Source organism: Cibotium barometz, chromosome 14, assembly GCF_041138505.1.
Source record: "Cibotium barometz isolate CiBa-2024 chromosome 14, ASM4113850v1, whole genome shotgun sequence".
Classification (NCBI taxonomy): domain Eukaryota; kingdom Viridiplantae; phylum Streptophyta; class Polypodiopsida; order Cyatheales; family Cibotiaceae; genus Cibotium; species Cibotium barometz.
In genome coordinates, this window is record NC_141059.1 from 14,156,652 (window position 1) to 14,179,090 (window position 22,439).

The window sequence follows — 22,439 nt, forward strand, 5'->3', positions numbered from 1 at the left end:
TCTCTTACTTACATTCTTGTCATGTGGAAATATATTCTTTATTTGCTCTCCAAACTGACAAGCTTCACATACTTTATGCATTCCATCTACCTTAAACTTCATTGAACCTGTAATAGTTTTTGAATTTTGCATAGACTTCAATCATTGCTCATTCACATGACCAATACATTTATTCCAGATATCTATATTGGCCACAACACCTACACCCTGTGCAAACATATAGTAGCTTTCATCTTAAGCATGCTTACATCCAGAGTATACATTTTGTCCACTCTTTTGCCCTTTGCAAAACCAAACAACATTTGTTGTTGTTCTTTGCTATGTTTGAAGCCCTCAACATAGCAACAACGCCCTCAAGGTTAAAGTATACCTGTAAACCCTGCTCAATCATCTACCCAATAGAAACCAAATTCTTTGTTATGTTAGGTACATGAAGTACATCAGCCAAGCATCTCATCTCCTGCATAGCCAATGGCACATTCCTAATGTGAGTATTAGGATAAGCCGTGTCATCCCCCGTCTTTACATAACTTGTTTTTTTCTAGATTTTGACATTGCTAAACTACTCATCATGCTAGGCCATGTGGTTAGAGGCTCTCGAATCCACATACCACACATCATCATTTGTGGATACATTTGCAATCCATTGAATTCAACATGTGCTGCATAGCAAATAAATGCTCCGTCTATCTTCAGTTTGCTTGTTTGAAGATGCATGGTTGTTTTGTTGTTGCAGCTTGCCACTTTTTATGTCACTCTACTTCTTGTGATATTCTATTACAAAGTGACTTGGCTTACCATAGTCAAAGCAATACTTTGAACTTGATCCCGATTATTATCTTTGCCAATTACCTGGGCACCTCTGACTCCCCCTGCCTTGAGATTGGCCTCTTCCACTTGTGTATTTTTGCTACTACTCTGCGAATCATTGGACTGCTGTTGTCCATAATTGTGATTTCCAATATGGCCACCACCTTGGTCTCGACCATAACCTCTACCTGAATTTGAGTAGAAGGCTTGTTCAGAAGTGTTCTTACTTTGGGAGGGAGAGTCTCACCCAAATATTTCTCTTCTATGATAAACACGGACACCAAATCCCAAAAGTTGAAACAGGCTCTCTTATAGCGATAGAGGTCATGAATGGCTTGTATTCTTTGCCAAGCTCATTCAAACAGACAGTCACCAAGTCATTATCTTCCACTGAGACATTAATAGATCCATGGGATTCAATAATACCCTTAATCTTCAATGCATACTCATTGATGGACATGTTCTTCTTCTACACTATTTATAGCTCTTGTTTTAGCAGCAACTTCCTTACCTTTATGTTTTTTTGGAATATCTTCACCAAGTTTTGCCATGCAACTACTAGAGTGTTGGCATCTTGTATATGCCCTATTATAGTGTCTATCACACTGATTGAAAGCTAATACATGACTTTCCTTGGACCATGGTTCCATTCTTTGAATGCCTTTATCTATGCTGGAGTAGTGTTCTCTTCAGGCAATTCTCGAGGCTCCTCGTTGTCTCGTTCGCCATAGTCCCAAGATCCTTTTTCCATCAAAAAATTGGTCATTTTTAACTTCCACTCCCTCGTTGCCTCGTTCACCATAGTCCCAAGATCCTTTTCCCATCAAAAAATTGGTCATTTTTAACTTCCACTCATGGAAGTTATTTTTGTCAAGTTTCTCACTGAAAATTTGGTTGATGTTACCAAACATCTATGCTTGCAAACAACAACCATAAATCTACAAATAGACAATTTTTGTATGTAATATGCAACACAACAGTATCTATTATAACTCCTGGTAGCGCTACTTCTACATAATCTATATATTGCAACATGTAACTAGAGTACACATTGTGAGGTTGCTGGGTGATGGCCTCTATAGCACCACCATCAGCAGTAGGCACACAAGAAGAAAATGTAGCGGGATCAGAATTGCAAGACACTAAAATCCTAGCTCCAAGGGCATTAATAAACTCAGCTGTTATCCTCATTCCTTAAACTGACACTTTCACTTATACACATCTCAATCCGACTTGGTTGACTCCTTTAGACTGCTTCCCAGTCAATTCTCACTTCCAACTCTTTTGATCTTCAGCCTATAGCCTAAGCTAACCTCCTCTGATGACCAGCTGACCAAAATCTTTCCCAATCGGCACACAACTGACTATAAACTGATCTAGAAGGCTGATACTAACTCCGATTTGAAATGAGTCCTCTAGGCTCTTTAATCGTCCTCCAGCTTCAACTTGCCTCAAACCCTCAATACTAGAACCTCGCTGAACACTTTCTTGATGCTCTGTGGACTTTCTGCTAACACCAATCTAACTGATCTTGATGGATACTGATTCAGCCGACTGAGACGACCCAGCTGCCTTAACTGAATTATAAAATTTCTCTTACTTGTCCGCTGACTCTCTTTGACCCTTAGGCTGCTCTAAACTCAAATAGATATCACACTCAAGATTCTCTACTGTGACTGTATAGCTGACTTACAACTGACTCCAATCTGACTATTCTGACCAATCTGACTAAATTGACTCGGCTGATTCAGCTGGATCAGACTTTCTCTTCTTCGTGTCCTTTGACACTTTTAGCCCTCACAACACTCAAACCTCACAAGGATCCAAGCCTATAGACACTCAACTAACAACAGTAACAGTTGACACACAGCTGACTCTGGATCAATATTCAGCCCACAAACCCATTTGATTACTGTTGATTGCTGCTGCTGACAGCTAACAGCTGACTGACCAGACTCCAAACCAATATCCTTCAACACAAACAAGACAAACCAAGCCCTGTAATCCTCAGTTGATGATATCTCATGCTCAGCTAACCTTATCTGACTCTGTACCCTCACATCTGATGCTGGACTGAGTAAGCACTGACAACATCAGTTTCCCAAACATCAGACTCTCACACATAGATGATCTATCCCATAAACTCAAAATCATGTATACATCACAACAGAAACATCAAGACAAAAGATAAAATCCAAACTCTATGTATGCTTTAGATAGACAAAAAAACACTTCAATGTCTCAACATCCCTGAGACATGGGCACAAACATAAGAAGAAAACACCAAAAAAATTGAAGGATCCCCCCACAGGTAGACCCCGACGACAAATCTTCACAACATTATCTGACCCAAGACTTCAAACTTCATAGAAATCAGGATTCAACTGACACTCAGTAGGCTATAGTTGAGGAAGAACTAGTCTGGACCAAGTCTTTATTTAACAGAGATGTTGCATAGAGAACCTAGGGCACACACATCCTAGCCGACTCTCTGGTCTTCAGCACTCCCTCTGCTTTGACCTAAACAAATCTTCTCACATTGCGCTGGTCTTCTCTTCTAAAATCTTCAAAAACTGCAAGAACTCTAGCTTGCAAACTTCAATCAAAGAAAGCTGACTTGCAAGACCTCTCCACTACAATCTCTCTCTTACTCTCCTCTCTGGTGGTCTCTCTAGCCACATCTCCTTAGAGAGTCCTTCTTGTGGTCACACTAACCACTTCTCCCCTCTCAAAGACTTCCCCATTCTCCCTGTTCACCTTGCTTTCTTCCAAAATGTTGGCCCATCTCCTTTGCTCTCCCACATGCTTTCCTTTTTTGTTCTCGAACCTATGTCTTTACATTTGGCTACCACACCGTTTCAGCCACTTGGGATCCTTTATACACTTTCATGTATACATTACATCTATCTACACATGATGTTTGGATTGGGTTCATGATTCTCCTCACAATGTACATACACCCACAATAAAAAATACATGTGTAATCACTGTCTGCACACCCAAAATACACTACTGCACTGTAATAACCAAAGTTTTGATAGAGACAGTTCCAAACCATAACGTCCCCACCAGAAGTGCTCGAAGACACCTTCTTACAGTGGTTGAATAGATGCCCAAATGTAAATCATGCCTTAAAAAAGTAATACAAAGTACTGCGCACAATACAGTGGTTGAACAGATGCCGAAATGTAAATCATGCCTTAAAAAAGTAATACAAAGTACTGCGCACAATACAGGTACCCTTCGCACTGCAAAGATAGCTCCTTAATCAGAGGTGTGTAGCTCCCAAATCTACCGAGGGAGTGTTGTACCAAAATAAGAAGGGGAAGAGATGATGATGCTCTTACTCGTGTACCGCTTCCTCTGCCTTAATATCTTTCTTTCGATGCCACTCAACTCCTTATCCTGAACCACGATTTGATACCATAAAAGATTGGGGGAGGAGAGAGAGCTTGGACTCTTGCAAGCACACACGCACTCTCACAACAATGGAGAAGATACACATAGAGATGGAAGGCTGAAATCTTCTTTTACTTGTTGATCTCAAAAGAGGTCTACAAAAGATAAGTGAAAACCAACATAAGTACTAGAGTACTATGTACAAGTGGTCCATAATGTGAACACGCTAAGTAGGTGAGTTGGCAAGATAAGTATGTCATAACTCGGTTTAATTCCGTTGGACTAAGTAGGTGTAGTCTAGTTGTAGATCACTGGTGAAGATCTGTCGTCTCAGCTAGCCAACGTGCGCCAGTGGTGTAAAGGTAGAATGATCACCCAAGCATGTCATGTGATTGTCAGCTCGTGTTGAGCTTGAAATTTTAATAGCTCATTCTTTTAGAGTTTGACTCCATCAATCAGCTCATGTTGAGCTTGATATCTCAACAACTCATTTGTTAAGAAATAGGGATGAGAGACTCATCAATGCACATAAGCAATGCTAGATGCACTTAGCATGTGATGGGTTAACAAATGAAAAGACCATGAATTAAATGATAAACATGAATATCACAAAGATTACCTTAGTGCAATGAGGAGATAAGCTCATGCCCACAAAGGATCCACCAAGTTATATTACCAACATATGGTAGCTTGCACAAAGCACTTATAAGGGCTCCTCACTACACATCCAAAGAGTGTAGGACATGTGGTAGCTTGCACAAAGCACTTATAAGGGCTCCTCACTACACATCCAAAGAGTGTAGGACCTTGTTTATATAGAGAACAAAGGGAAAAACGTGGGAGCTTCCTAGATTGGCTCCACCATCCCCTAATTATCTCACCAGTCTCACCATAAAGTGACTCCTACATCAAGGGAACCACCTACCATGCCTACACATGTAAACCATGGTAATAAGAGACCAAACGACCTTAGGATGTCTATTCCTAAGGTGCACACAATATCTATCCACTAAGGACTAAAGCTAATGGATGTTAGATCACACAAATTTCAACACACTCTCTTGATCAAGCATCCATACCATGCAGGTTGTGCTTGGATCAGATCTACCACAAAGGAAAACACAATTCACTAAGATATCACTAAGATAAAAATGCCCCATGGGCCATAGAATGTCATACAAATGTAATGTCACCAAAAAATGTAGCATGTTGCCACACTGATGCTTATTTGAAGAAGCCCACAAAGGTCTTGAATAGAAGCATGTTGCCACCCATGCCGTCTTCAAGAGAAAACCACCACAAAAAAGAAGCCACAAATAAGTCACCAAGTCGATGTAGACACCACCAAGGTAGTCATCATGAATGAAGTCCCATCTAGCACATAGGAATGAAACCCCTACCAAGATTTGATCTCCATCAAGAAGTCGATGAAGTTTGCCACCAAGAATCACAAAGAAGATGTGCTCCCATTATTGGAGCCATGTGAAATCACATAGGAACCACCAAGAATTTCTACAAAGGATCACATAGAAGCCACAAAGTTGATGTAGACTCACCAAGTAGAACTGAACACATGTGCTCACACATGGGTGATGTCACCACAAAGAATTCCCACACACACAGTGACTAAGGAAGTCCTTTAAAGTGTTAGGACCTTACAATGGAAATGTTTTTCTCACACAGAGCTTGTAAAATAAAAAATTGAGGTGCTCTTGAAATCCACAAAGGAAATGACCATGAAAAAAATGGAAGCATTAAGAACTCTCAATTGTTGCCCCTCTTTACCTTAGATTATAAAGGTTAATAAGAACCTTCAGGTTAGAACTTAAAAACCTTTTAAAAAATGCATAGAATTAAATCGAGTTGGTGTGGAGATTTGGCAAAAAAAGACAGCGATGCTAATTTCGACGTTGATTGTGCTGTGAGCTATGCCAAATGCCACTGCCAGACATCTTGCTAATTAAGAACTCCTTAAGCCACTATTAGGATTTAATCAGTCTGCTGGTTGGTGTCTTCTTCTTCTGATGCAACCCTGTGCTCTCCGCACTGTCTTCTTTTGTCATTGCTGAGCACTCAGCTCAGTTTGAGAGCTCTAACAGAGAGCTCCTACTTCTTATGCTCACTCACAATCGACTGTGAGCTTTCAGATGCTATTGCTTGAGCTATCCCACCAAGATCAGGCCAAGGCCTTACACAAAACCTCAGCTCACTGAGAGCTTTCATTGCAATTAGTCAACTCACACAGAGCTATTCCCTCCTTAGCTCTTTGTTGCTGTTAGTCAATAGGCGATGATGACCACTTCTTTAGCTTTACAGAGGTTCTCCTCATACTCAATGTGAGTACAGATGAGTAGTGAGACTCATAAATTTACAGATTCCTCTCTTCTCTTTCTCTTTCTCTCTCTTGCACACATAATGGAAGAAGCTCACATAGTAATGATGTGTATGCCTTGCTTGATGTTGGACCTTCCTTTTGGTTGAACTGAAGTAGCTTGTTATGGCTCACCCTAAGCTCCTTGAAACACATCCAACAAGAGATTACCTGGTGAACCGCAACGGTTGTGAAGACCTTTCCAATAGCCGAGCTCGTAACCCTTGAGATCTCCAAGCTTTACAACTCCTTGAGAAGCAATGCCATCGCGTCTCCCGTGAGCGTTGTCACACTACCACATTGCACTACCACATTGCACTACGTGTACTCATCGCGTCTCCCGTGAGCGTTGTCACATTACCACATTGCACTACGTGTACTCATCCCTCCTCTTACCTCACATCACTCACACACACTCACTAGCATGCATTAGAGAGAGAGAGATTAGCAAGAGAAAGACTTTATTGCACAATGGGAGAGTCCCTGTGTGAGTGACAAAGCTTAGAAACCTACTTGCCACTTTTAGAGGTCAATCGCCGCCGCCGTGAGACTTTTGAAATTGCTCGCCACCTAGAGAGAGAGAGAGAGAGAGAGAGAGAGAGAGAGAGAGAGAGAGAGAGAGAGAGAGAGAGAGAGAGAGAGAGAGAGAGATGTTCCACGTTGACACAAAGCACATTGAGATATAACATCACTTTGTGTGTGAGTTAATGTTACATGGAGAGGTCGAGCTACCAATAATGTAGAATTAAAACATCACTTTATGTGTGAGCTGAGCTTACATGGAGAGCTGGAATATAAAATTACGAGGATATCTTCACAAAATCTCTTCTTATAATAGGGTAAATTCTAAACTTGGCAGGGAGATACCACGCAAAACCAAGAGCATGGGAAAGGAGACCCCACAGGAACCTATAATTCTTGAAATTAAATCATAGATAACGAGTTTTTAATCCTTTTTCTGTAGCCACATGAGCATCTTGCAATTGTTATTTGAGGTAGTTGTGCTTTGAGGTATTCCACACTTGGATGTGGCTAGGAGGATCCTCATGTACACAAAGTCCATAGTACACTATGGATTTTTCTAGGAGGCTAGAGTAGATGAACATGTAGATTAGGTTGGTAGTGTCTCAAATAGGAGATATATTAGTGGGATTTATGTTTTCTTTTGGGAGCTGGAGTTGCAAGAAGCAACTTGTCATACAGAGGCTAAGTACATGGGTGCTACTATGGCAGCATGTGAAGTAGCTTGGTTTACAGAAGCTACTTATAGATATGGGTGAGCCCATGGATAGGGCTATTGTCATATATCGTACAACATGAGTAGCATATTGGAGAGTAACCAAGTGTATCATGTTAGGATAAAGCACATTGAGGTGCATTATCATTTTTGTGAGGGAGAAGGTTTTAGTAGGTGATGTGGATTTGGTAGCGCAGAGGATCATGCAAATGCACATATAGGTGACATGCCTGGGTACAGAGAAGCTCCGTAGGTTCAAGAGCTTACTCAAAGTGCAGGGTATGGAGTGGAGCTCGAGGGGGAGTGTTGAGATATCGAGCTCAACTAGTGCACATATTGGTGACTAGTGTAAATATCAAGCTCAACTAGTGCACATGTGGGTGATGTGTAGATATCAAGGTCAACTAGTGCACATATGGGTGACATGCAAGGATGATAGCTCCACACACTCGAGGGGGAGTGTTGTTGAGATTATGGGTGATATGTAGCTACAAGATGTGTGGTGACAACCACACAGAGTGATGGCATAGTTATGTGTGACAGCCACTTTGGTTCACTAGAGTGATGGCATAGTTATGTGTGACAGCCACTTTGGTTCACTAGAGTGATGGCATAGTTATGTGCCACCTCATGAACCAAAATGGCTTGTGTGACGGCCACATTAGTTCACTAGAGTGATGGCATAGTTACGTGCCACCTCAGATAGTTAGGTTCACACTATGGACTAACCATTTACATGTTATAGTAGGATAGTACTCTCCCTTATAGCATGTAATGTTATCTATATGTTATGGTTGTAGAGAAAAGAAGAGAATAAAAGAAAAATTCAATTGTCCATCTCGCTAAAGGTGCTTGTCTACTCTTGTGTGTGTGTGTGTGTGTGTGTGTGTTTGCTTACTTTCAAGGAGCTCAAGCTCACCCTCTCCCCCTGTATTCTTCTCAAAGGGATGTCAAGAAGATCATCTTTCACACCTAGAGGGATTCGAAGAGGGGGTTCTCCATTCACAATTTTGAAAAGGTGAACGACATAGACACGCACTGATCCACTGTGATGATGGAGTCAAACTCTAAAAGAATGATGTTGAGATTTCTGTGATCTAGCATCCATTAGCTTTAGTCCTTAGTGGATAGATATTGTGTGTACCTTAGGAATAGACATCCTAAGGTCATTTGGTCTCTTATTACCATGGTTTACATGTGTAGGCATGGTAGATGGTTCCCTTGATGTAGGAGTCACTTTATGGTGAGAGTGGTGAGATAATTAGGGGATGGTGGAGCCAATCTAGGAAGCTCCCACGTTTTTCCCTTTGTTCTCTATATCAACAAGGTCCTACACTCTTTGGATGTGTAGTGAGGAGCCCTTGTAAGTGCTTTGTGCAAGCTACCATATGCTGGTAATATAACTTGGTGGATCCTTTGTGGGCATGAGCTTATCTCCTCATTGAATTAAGGTAATCTTTGTGGTATTCATGTTTATCATTTAATTCAAGGTCTTTTCATTTGTTAACCCATCACATGCTAAGTGCATCTAGCATTGCTTATGTGCATTGATGAGTTTGGTTATGCATCATTATCTTTGTGATTAACCATCATTGCATTCCACTCTCATCCCTATTTCTTAACATGGTATCAGTGCCCCTTTCTATGGGAGTGTTCTCTTTCATGTGTTGAGAGGCACATCTTTGTGTTATGGGTCTTCTACATTGTTGGTCTCTTGCCATTGTGTGGGACAGCGGTGAGAGTCTCAACATATCATGTGTTGATTACATTAGTTGCAAAGTATGAACTAGTTCTAAGCATTAGTTGCTTCATTACAACAAATATTACCTCATTAGTGTACATGCTTGAGTAGCAAGAAGTTAAAATCATTTTTGCATAAACTTCTTTGTGAACACATTGCTTTGTGCAAACCTAAAATCATCACTCTCATTCTTAGTGAGTGGCATTAGTGAGATTCAGAGAGGGGAATTTATCAACTTAGGGTCACACCATTGTGGGTGTGATCAAATCATTGTGAGAGAGAGACTCAATTGAGAGAAGAGTGCAAGGTGGAGTTGCTTAAAGGAGTACTTTACTTCACTAAAATCTTCCTTGATTGGCACAAGAGTGTAAGGAGAGAAGAACTCTTTGTGAGGAATTTCTATGAGAGAGAGTCTTGTTTTTGCAAATTCTTTGTGAACACTTTGTTCATGAAAATTTGTGTGAGAGAGATAAGGAGAGTGTGTTTGAGTGACCTTTGTGTGAGGCATTCATGAGAGAGAGAAGAGAAACATCTTTGTGAGACAACTTTGTGTGAAGAGAAGTCATCCATCTAAGCTTGAAGGCACATTGGAAACATTGAAGGATTCAAAGCATCAAAGCTATGTTAACCCATTCTTAGGGTTAACAGCAGCTAAGATAATGATAGGAGCTCTCGTTAACCCTAAGAATGGGTTAACATAGCTTTGATGCTTTGAATCCTTCAATGCTGCCAATGTGCCTCAAGCTTAGATGGATGCCTTCTCTTCACACAAAGTTGTCTCACAAAGATGTTTCTCTTCTCTCTCTTCTCTCTCTCATGAATGCCGCACACAAAGGTCACTCAAACACACTCTCCTTATCTCTCTCACACAAATTTTGATGGAGAAAGTGTTCACAAAGAATTTGTAGAAATGATACTCTCTCTCATAGAAATTCCTCACAAAGAGTGCTTCTCTCCTCACACTCGTGCCACTCAAGGAAGATTTTAGTGAAGTAAAGTACTCCTTTAAGCAACTCCACCTTGCACTCTTCTCTCAAATCAGTGACTCTCTCTCATAATGATTTGATCACACCCACAATGGTGTGTCCCTAAGTTGATAAATTCCCCTCTCTGAATCTCACTAATGCCACTCACTAAGAATGAGAGTGATGATTTTAGGTTTGCACAAAGCAATGTGTTCACAAAGAAGTTTATGCAAAAATGATTTTAACTTCTTGCTACTCAAGCATGTACACTAATGAGGTAATATTTGTTGTAATGAAGCAACTAATGCTAAGAACTAGTTCATACTTTGCAACTAATGTAATCAACACATGATATGTTGAGACTCTCACCGCTGTCCCACACAATGGCAAGAGACCAACAATGTAGAAGACCCATAACACAAAGATGTGCCTCTCAACACATGAAAGAGAACACTCCCATAGAAAGGGGCACTGATACCATGTTAAGAAATAGGGATGAGAGCGGAATGCAATGATGGTTAATCACAAAGATAATGATGCATAACCAAACTCATCAATGCACATAAGAAATGCTAGATGCACTTAGCATGTGATGGGTTAACAAATGAAAAGACCTTGAATTAAATGATAAACATGAATACCACAAAGATTACCTTAATTCAATGAGGAGATAAGCTCATGCCCACAAAGGATCCACCAAGTTATATTACCAACATATGGTAGTTTGCACAAAGCACTTAGAAGGGCTCCTCACTACACATCCAAAGATTGTAGGACCTTGTTGATATAGAGAACAAAGGGGAAAACGTGGGAGCTTCCTAGATTGGCTCCACCATCCCCTAATTATCTCACCACTCTCACCATAAAGTGACTCCTACATCAAGGGAACCATCTACCATGCCTACACATGTAAACCATGGTAATAAGAGACCAAATGTCCTTCGGATGTCTATTCCTAAGGTGCACACAATATCTATCCACTAAGGACTAAAGCTAATGGATGCTAGATCACAAAAATCTCAACATCATTCTTTTAGAGTTTGACTCCATCATCACAGTGGATCAATGCATGTCTACGTCGATCACCTTTTCAAAATTGTGAATGGAGAACCCCCTCTTTGAATCCCTCTAGGTGTGAAAGATGATCTTCTTGACATCCCTTTGAGAAGAATACAGGGGGAGAGGGTGAGCTTGCAAGCAAGCAAGTAGTACTTCTTTTGCGTAAGGCAGAGTCTCCCACTCGGGGCCTTGCCCACGAATATTTGGACAAGAGACTAAACTCTCAGTTCTTTCAAAACCGAACCTGGAAAAACTTCCCTCGCCTAGAAGGCATAGGCGATTCCTCCAGGAAAAATTATTCTTACGTAGTCAAGAGCCTTAAATTACCCTTTTTCATTCTGGCCGAACCCGCAGGTCACATGGCCGGGTGAAGGGAGGAACTTGCACTTGGATCATAGAGACCAACACTTTTTTCCCCGTTTATAGGCACAATTGTTGATTCTTTTCCATAGAACAAGGATTATCCGTGATTTACTTCAACTATCGTAATTTAACAAAATTGAATTTTATTTTAGGAATCCATCAGTCCAACCTAACCCCGTCTAATCCCATGGGTTACCCAACCACCCAACCCACTGTATTGATAGGATCCATTTAGAAATTTGGTTATGTTTTGTCCCGGGTACCAAGGAAAAGAGTTCCCAGGCCCCCTTGTCGGGACTCATGCAAAATACAATTTAGACACACCACTTACGCACCTAATATGAAATTGCCTTTTACAGATTGATCTGTCTTTAAAGCAAACTTGAAATGAAACCATAGTATTACTGATCATAATCCTCCAAAATATCCAGATCCAATTTCCAACTTTTTCACTTTGCAACAACCATAAAATCCAATTTCAGTCATTCCTTCCTCAGCGTACCTATGGCATCATCGTCGGCAATCAGAACGCTCACGACTTGCTCACTCAGGGGCCTTTTCAATAGTTCCTAGCCTATAGTACCTAAGAGTTTAATCACATAAAAACCATATAGACTCTCAGTTGGGGATTAGCAAGATAAACCAACAAGATCCATGTAAAAGAGCCATGAACTTATCCGTTGAAGACCAGCAATGTTAGTCAACCAGATCCATGCCCGTGTTCAGAAAACAGCTCTAACTCATTTTCTTCCCTGACGCACGCGTGGGTATCTTCGACGACCCAGAGCCCGAGCACCGTATGGTTAGCACTCTCTAGGTTCCTTTTTTAGCAGGTGACCTAGTGCTTCACTCATAGGCCGCTTCCTTGGTCCCTCATACACTGTACATCGGAAGCTCGCCATTTTAATCGAACCGAGACTCGTCAAGACCTCGATCGACCTTGCCACGCGAGACGTCCTTCATTGACTCTCCGTCACACAGCTATTGCAACTTTTTCACTTAGGTCCGCACGACCTCATTCACAAGATGGTCAAAATGCTTTCCCATCATTCTTGACATAAAACAATCTTTAAAAAAATAGGTTTCATCTACAAATACAGTTCCAAATAGAATTCCCATCTTTTTTCATCATCCACATCCTTTCACATTATTCCTCATCATCTCTCGTCATTCCACATCATTTCTCATCGTCCCATTCCACGTCATTTCTCATTATCCCATTCCATGTTATTTCTCATTATTCCACGTCATTTCTCATTATCCCACATTTTCTACATTAAATCACATCCAATCACATCATTCCTATATCAACTCACATCCATTCACACCATTCCTACATCCATTCACATCATTCTTATATCCTATCATATCATTCCTATATCCATTCATATCTATTCACATTATTCCTACATCCATTCACATCATTCCTATATCCATTCACATCATTCCTACATCCATTCACATCCAATCACATCATATTACATCCATTCACATCATCCTACATCCGTTCACATCATTCTTACATTTATTCAGATCCATTCACATCATTCTTACATCCATTCACATCATTCCTATATCTATTCACATCATTCCTAAATCCTTTCACATCCATTCACATCATTCCTATATCCATTCACATCATTCCTACATCAATTCACATCCATTCACATCATTCCTATATGAATTCACATCCATTCACATCATTCCTATATCCATTCACTGATTTTATAAAATTCATGCATAACCTTCTTTAGTTTCCTAACTATTGAATAATGCTCAAAACTCCACTTTTAGCATAAAAATATTTATGCCTAGAATATGTCAGAATATGCAGCGAAAACGATAACCAAACTTGGGTAGACAAGAGCAAGTAGAATGCAGAAAATAGACAGCACAAGAAACACAGAGAGATAGGTGTGTAAACTCTTCTCTATACACAAGATCCCGCAAAAGACTGAATGAGGAAGTAGTGGGGGCATGGGGCCTATTTATATGCCCCATGTGAGCAGTCGGCCAGCACTGAAGGGCCTCCACGACTGCATGAGCAGTCGGCCAGCAATGAAAAGGTCCATGACTGCATACATCCAGTCGGCCAGCAATACAGAAGCCCATGACTAATGTCTGGGCAGTTGGCCAGCCACCATAGGACTGCAGCAGATGGGACAGTCGGCCAGCCACCACTAAGTGCTCCTACCAACCTCTCGCATCCCTCCACACCACTGGAAAAAATGAAAAAAATAGGGAAAAATACGGGGAGTGAGGAAAAATGATAAAACACCTTATACAGGGTGGGCACACCCACAACAGAGGCCCTGGTGTATAATTTAGACAGGAGATGACTTTTAACACCCCCTCTCAGCTCCTGGCTGTGAAACCAACCCAAGGGAGCTAGAGTGCCGCCTGAGCGTAGCTTGAGGTAGAGACTTCGTGACCGTCGCATTGTCCTCCATTGAACAATAAAGTAGCAAGACGTCACCAGCCAAGATCTTCTCACGTACAAAGTGATACTGTATCTCTATATGCTTGGTCCGGGCTTGGAAGACCGGGTTCCGAGCAATAGCTATACAAGTCTGGTTATCGCACTGGATGATTGTGGGCTCCTTCTGTGGAAACCCAATCTCGCCTAGCAGCCTCCCGCAGCCACACAACCTCACAAGCAGTACCACAAGCAGCCCGATACTCTGCCTCTGTCGCGAAGAAAGGGCAATAGTTGGCTGCCTCTTGTTGCTCCAAGAAACTGCTCCTGAGCCGAGGGTAAAACTGTATCCTGAAGTAGATCTCCTCGTGTCTGGATCTCCTCCCCAATCTGAGTCACTCCAACCTTGGAACCTGACTCCATCCCCTCCTGTGTAAAAGAGTCCCAGGTCCTTCGTACTCTGGAGATACCGCAAGATCCGCAATCCTGCTTCCCAACGAGTCTTCAATGGCATCTGCATAAAAGAGCTCAACAGCCCCACATAGAAGCTCAAGTCCAATCTGGTGTTCAGCAGATCAATGAACCAACCAACTTTCGGTACTGTGAGGCATCAAGTGGCTCACAAGGATCAATAACGGTTAACTTTGTGTTCGGGTCCATCAGCAAAGTAATAGGCTTGCAGTTCTCCATCCCAAAGGCCTCAAGCAACTCATGAACATACCGTTGCTGAGAGACGAAAAACCCCCTCTGGGTCTGCCAGATCTCCAATCCCAAGAAGAAGTGGAGTAAGCCTAAGTCGGTCATCTCAAACTCCTTTGACAAGGCAGCCTTCGTCACTCTAATGTGCTCCACATGACCGCCGGTGAGAATGAGATCATCCACATAAAGGATGATAAGCATGACCATGCCACGTTCTCGAAAGAGATACAGGTTTGGATCTCGAAATCCAGTCCGAATAAAGAAGGAATCAATCTTCTGATTCCAAGCCCTGGGAGCCTGCTTAAGACCATACAAGGCCTTACGTAACCTGTAAACCATCCCTTCAGATCCTGGAACAATAAAGCCTGGAGGCTGCTCAACATACACCTCCTCCTGTAGGTCACCATTAAGGAACACAGATTTTACATCCATTTGATACACGGGCCACCTCTGAGAAGAAGCAAGGGCAAGAACGGTCCGAATCGTGGACATCCGTGCTGTCGATGCAAAGGTATCCTCGTAGTCGATGCCTAGCCGCTGAGCATAACCTTTAGCCACAAGTCTGGCTTTGTGTTTGTCCACCGACCCATCAGACGCATATTTGGTCTTAAAGACCCATTTGACACCAATGACAGACCACTTCGACGGCCTCGGTATCAACTCCCAATGTGGTTCTTCTCGATGGCATCAAGTTCCACCTCCATGGCTTTCCTCCAAGTATCCTGTGAAAGGGCTTCCTTGACGGAAGTGGGCTCTTTGTTCCGCATGATACGAGACATCAAAGCATAGTTCACCTGAAGAAGCTCCACTGTGTTGCTTTTATCTCGGACTCTATGTGATCTTTGAGGGCCATCCTTTGTGGTCCACTCGGAGGGTAGCTCCGTGACACCTGACTCCCGCAGGGTGTCTAACAACCACCTAGGTACTCGAACAGATCGTGGAGCCTCCTGTGTGGTCGCGAGGGCTCTACTCTAGCTATGGGCTCAACCTCTTGTGATGACTAAGGCTGATCAACTGGAATGATAGTCTGGGAATCATCATCAGACTCCTCTGGATCTCCAAGAAGTGGTGGCTCCTCGACAGTGGATACTGGAACATGCTCGTCAAAGACCACATCCCGGCTGATAACAATCTCGTTCTTGTCTGGATCATACAACCTGTATCCCTTGGAAAGAGAGTTATACCCCACAAATACAAGCTTGCGGGACTTGGAGTCAAGCTTCCCCCTCTGCTTCTTCGAAATATGTACATACACGTCACTCCCAAAGACACGAAAGTGTGAGACATGAGGTTTCCTGCCAAAGTATGCCTCAAATGGAGTCATATGGGGTACTGAAGTCATCGGAGATCGGTTGAGGGTATGGACAGTTGTCGCCACAGCCTCTCCCCAAAGTGGACGAGGAAGATCACGATGCTCTAGCATGGTCCTCGCCATCTCCACCACAGCCATGTTCTTGCGTTCAACAACTCCATTCTCTGAAGGCGATCCTGTATTGGCCAGTTCCCTTTTGATGCCATGATCTGCACAAAATCTGAGAAATACAGTCGAGGAGAATTCACCTCTTATCAGCCCTGAGAGTCTTGACCTGAAATCCAGACTCTTTCTCCACCCATCACGTGCCAATCCTTGAACCAAGCAAAAGCCTGGTCCTTCTGGGAAAGAAAGTAGACCCACGTGAATATAGTACAATCATCAACAAGCAGCATAAAGTAGAGAGATCCTCCCAAAGATGGTGTTTGCTGAGGTCCACACATTTCAATGTGAATCAACTCCAATGGTTTCGAAGCCCGCCTGGAAGCCTGCTTCAGAAAGGATTCCCTGTGTTGCTTACCAAGTATGCATGAATTGTAATGCCCTTGCCTACAACCAACATCTGGCAAGCCAACCACCATATGGTCTTGGAAAGCTCGCCTCAATGCATCCACATTTAAGTGGCCAAAACGAAAGTGCCACAAATCGCCGATCTGAGAACTTGTCAATGAGGAGAGTGCAGAGAGCTTGTAGATACTATTTTCCACACCGCCTTCCCAAACAACCTGGCCAGTCTCTCGGTCCCGTAGAGCAACTGAATGCTCCTCAAATTCCACCCGAAAGCCAGTCTTGCATACTTCATGCACTGACAGAAGATGAAAACCCAGAGCAGGGACATAAAGAACACGGGAAGCATGCTTGCCCCCCTTGTCGTCGTGGGAATAATCTCCATCCCGCCCTCACTATGTATCGGAATAGTGGAGTTATCGCCAATAAAGATGCGACTTGACTACCGTTTCAGATCCAAAAAGAAGTCACGGGATGGAGTCATGTGCCTGGAAGCACCACTGTCAAGAATCCATTCTCGGGTATCCTTCGCGGTGAAGCCAATTGCCTCCTCGCTCGAAGATGATGAAGCATCGGAGTCCACCATCTCTAAGTGCACAAATGCCGGAGTCTTTGCAGCTGAGGCTGAGGAATTAGCACTCTTCCCTGTCCGCTTAGGGCACTTCCTCCAATAGTGGCCTTTCTCTCCACACAATCATTACAGGATCTTTCGGCCTTCAGCTTCTCTCGTTCTGAATCAGGCTTCTTCTCAGAAGACTTCTCCGGTGAAGCCTTCCCTTTGCCCTTGTGGTTATTCCGGCCTTTCGACCGTTGGCCAGTTAAGGCCTCCGAACCTTTGCTGCTGTGAGGAGGATTCGTGAAGCGTTCCTCCTGGTCCAAGACCATTGGCACAAGCTCCTCCTAGGTAATGGTGCTGAGCCTGCCACTCGTATAATCAACGAGGAATAGAAAGCAGAATACTGAGCAGGCAAGTGGGACAGCAAAGTGATGGCCATGTCTTCAGATGATATCTCTTTCCTAGCTTGTAGGACTTCCTGCTGAAGGGCCTGGACCTTGTTAATGTGTTCCCGCATCATCGAAGACTTTGCAGGGTTCATAACCCACATCTGCACTTCCAAGGAGATCCGTTTCATGGGTGATACCCTGTTATACAAAGAAGCCAAGTGCTCCCATATGCCTCTCGCCAGCGTCATGTGCTTCACATGATTGATCACTTGTGGTGTGCAATTGAGGAAAATAAATGACCGGACCCTGGCATTGACACGATCCCACATGTGTGCTTGTGCCTCTCGGTCCTTCCTCGTCGACAGTAACTCCCCTTCCTCTGCTTCCGGTCGTGGAACCTCGATGATGATAAAATCAGCAAGGTCATATGACTCCAGCACCGACTCCATCATGACCTTCCAGATGCTGTAATTGGACCCGTCCAACTAACGATCCACTGGGAACGTGGGGAGAGTCGGAATCTTCACGTGCTTCTCAGCCATCTCTAGTAAATCTGCCATCGCGAGGGGAGTAACTTGAAAGAATGGGTGGGTGGGAAAAAAATCTGTAAAACCTGCAAGTGGCTGTCCAGCCCCTTTGGCCCGCCTTTCTCTTGCACCTTCTCTTCCCGTACAGTCCAAAATAGTCCACCAATCAGCAACCTAACGCTCTCCCTCTTGCTTAGAAAAAACTCCCAAGATCTATCACGAGCCTAGGGCTCTGATACCAGGTGAGAATATGCAGCGGAAATGATAACCAAACTTGGGTAGACAAGAGCAAGTAGAATGCAGAAAATAGACAGCACAAGAAACACAGAGAGATAGGTGTGTAAACTCTTCTCTATACACAAAATCCCACAAAAGACCGAATGAGGAAGTGGTGGGGGCATGGGGCCTATTTATATGCCCCATTTGAGCAGTCGGCCAGCACTGAAGGGCCTCCACGACTGCATGAGCAGTCGGCCAACAATGAAAAGGTCCACGATTGCATACATCCAGTTGGCCAGCAATACAGAAGCCCACGACTGATGTCTGGGTAGTCGGCGAGCCACCACAGGACTGTAGATGGGATAGTCGGCCAGCCACCCACTAAGTGCTCCTACCAACCTCTGGCATCCCTCCACACCACTGGAAAAAATGGAAAAAATAGGGAAAAATACGGGGAGTGAGGAAAAATGTTAAAACACCTTATACAGGGCGGGCACACCCACAACAGAGGCCCTGGTGTATAAATGTAGATAGGAGATGACTTCTAACAAAATATGATAGGAATTTCTCTTTTTACTTTATTAAAATCATGCATAAAAATAAAATTTATCTATTTTTTGGGCATTTTTGCCAGAGCTTCACTGCAATTACTGGGCTGCAATTACTGGAAATATTCAATTTTCTAATTTGAAATGAAAACTTGTAATGAAAATATGATGGGAATTCTTCTTTTAGAGTAAAATTAAATTATGTATACATAGCCTAATTATAATCATAATTATAAGCATAATTTTGAATAAATCTCTTGATTATTCTAAAATAACCATTCCTTATTTCTAAAAATGTTAGCATAACCCTCTTTCAATTTAGAATGAGTTAATATGATTTGTCTTACTCACAATCAATTGAGAGAATTGAAAAAAAACCATTAAAATAGGTTTACCTTTGATTTGGGCTTGTTTCTTTGGCTAGAAGTGAAGCCCCCAAGCAAGTCCTTAGCCACCAAGAGGAGGAGAGTAGTCTCCAAGAGAGGATGGAGGAGAGAGAAGTTCCAAAGCTCTCAAGAGAAGAGTCAAATTAGAGAGATAATAGAAATATACTAATTTAGAGATAATACTAGCATGGTATTTCTCCAATATGAAAATACAAAGGAATGAGGGTTATAGGTGAGGGGGCCACTAACCAAGTCCAACTGGGTTTTAGAGCCTTCTAGCTTCAGTTTGACCCAATTTGGATAAGATTTTGATCAGTTTGGCTCCCTTTTTGATCCAGTTTGCACCAGGAGAGAGGAGAGATGAAATATCTTGATTTTTTTGAATTAAAAAAGCCAAACAATGATGATGAAGAAGGCGCCTAGCTCAAGTGGGTTTCCCACCTTACTGAGGTGTCAAAAATGCATCATTTCACCTAAATATCTCATTTTTTTACTAATATACCTTAGTTTTAACTAATAACCTTGTACTCAGTCAACTCTTCATCTTATGTGAGCATTTACTCATTTTTGGGCTATTTTCTTTTATTCATTGTATTTATCTCATCCCAACACTTGGATTAATCCTATTGGCCCTTTGGAACCTTATTTGGACCTTAGTCCAAAAATTTCTCAAAATGTGGACCCTTAGGCTAAGGTCTCTTATACAGATATGCAATTAATTCCTAGCTTGAAAGCCTGTTCTTATGTTCGATGGGGATTCAAAAGTACCTCGCAAATTAAAAAATTATAAATTCATTACCACATTTGAAAACGAGTTTTGTATCATGAATCAATGCGTAGGACTAATGGCCGCCTTCAACACTGAAGGTGTTTTGGTCCACTTTCGATATCGAAAGTGCTATTTGGGAAACGGGGGAAGGGCACGTTCTCCTATGTTTATAAAATTTCGGGGAGGATTGTGCCACCAACTCCCCGCCATTCTTTATGTATGGTTTTTTTTTTAAGAAAAGAAAAAACTTCACATTCAAATGCGGTAATAATGAATTTGGAATTATCAACCTTGCGATGTATGTACCCTGAGATCTCTGTCGATGTCCATCAATTCCTCACGTCAAATATAGTCATAGGCTTGATGTTCATGCTCGTTCGAGCTCTGGAAGCTGTTCATATATAACTTGAGAAAGACACGCATACGAAGAGGACGTGCTGCAGAAATGGTATGTATGGGTTGTAGTGTCCATCTTCATTCAAGCGCTTCAAGATGTTTATACGTGAACGGAAGAAGGACACATGTTCTTTCAAAGTACGTTGACAACGCATAGGTGTAGAGGATAAGGGTACCCAAGCATTCTAGTTTAGACCCCCCTCAATTTTAAACGCCATCTACGTTCAATTGTTTTTGAGGCACCATTGATGATCAGCTCAAAAATAAATTATAAAATATAGCAGGGTTTGAAAACTCGTATTATTGTTATTCCTTATAAAACTTGATTTAGGGGGAGACCCTACTTGATTTAGGGGGGAGAGGGTCTCCTGCTCTACGCCGGGTCATTTATTTAGATGAAAAAAGAGAACACAAATCCATGAGTGGCTCATGCAGCGCCGCCGTCTGTGGGAATCGAACCCACGACCACGTGGTTAAAAGCCACGCGCTCTACCGGCTGAGCTAAGACGGCTTGCTGGAATGCTGACCATTATTAAAGTTATATTGTGGTTAAAAGCCACGCGCTCTACCGGCTGAGCTAAGACGGCTTGCTGGAATGCTGACCATTATTAAAGTTACATTGCAAAATCAAGAAGGTACAGCGGCGTATAAGTATGCATCGCAACGTTGTCACTTGGAATGCTTTTTCGTGAATTTGCATACCACCCGGGCGTGCAGGCCATGGCCGTTGCCATTGACATTCACATTATCAAAATTAGGGGGGGGGGGGGGGGGGGGGGGGGGGGGATGATGGTTTGCCACCACAAACAAACTGTGATCTTAGTTAGGACACAGCTTAACAATTTGAAGGTAACGCGATGGTGGTGGGTGTGAGAGCGGGTAAAGGAAGTGGAGTGCCATGGAGACATTTGGGCATCTACTTCTTCTTCTTCTACTTGTATTTTACACCTTGGAGTGAAAATAAGTGAGGGTGTCATTTAATACCCATACGCTACCCTACGTGTCTTCCTAAAAATTTAACCCTCCATCTCGAGGAGGTAAACCAACAACTGAGCATAGATAGAAGCTCTCCATCTATTTATGTAATGAACACAACCATTTAGCAACAACCACATTTCTCTCGTCTCTCTCAATGTTGCATATATCACATATAGTCTTGTCTCTCTTGTGACTGAGCATTTCTATATTAAGCATGTATATTCGATATTACATGTTATCATTCATCTAGAATGGTGTAATAGCCGCTTGATCCTGGACACTCACAATCGCTTCAAACTAACGTGTAGTGTGTGAGGCACCTTTTAAGGTTGGACAAATAGAACAACGACCTTTTCACAGCAGTCTTTAACAATCAACGCGTAGTGTGTGAGGCACCTTTAAGGTTGGCCAAATAGAATAACGACCTCTTCAACAGAAGGAGCATCATCACAACAATCTTCAACAATCGTTGTCATCTCAACGAGGCTTATGTGTCCTACCTTCATAGACCAGATATCATCGAGCAGGTTCAATGCAAAGAGCAATCTCATCAAAGTGCATCCTTGTTACAATTTTTTTCCTTAAAGTAGTAGATTCAAAACGATAAGTTTTTTTTCCTCTCTTGATGCAACCTTATTAAATTAAGCTCTAAAGAAATGAAAGATTGATGAAAAATAGAATGTTAGGTCGATCAAATTTTAATTAAGCCTCCATTCCCACACAACCATTCAAAAAAAAGTGTACCGTATTTTCCATTATGGCCACATCACATATCGCTAAATCCTACTCCTC

General features: G+C 42.4%; 1 non-coding gene across 1 annotated transcript; it reads right to left on the reverse strand.

The window, feature by feature from the left end:
• Positions 1 to 21,107: 21,107 nt before the first annotated feature.
• Positions 21,108 to 21,180, reverse strand: TRNAK-UUU (transfer RNA lysine (anticodon UUU)). The gene has a single exon. It is a non-coding gene; the product is annotated as a tRNA-Lys (tRNA).
• Between the last annotated feature and the right edge of the window lie 1,259 nt (positions 21,181 to 22,439).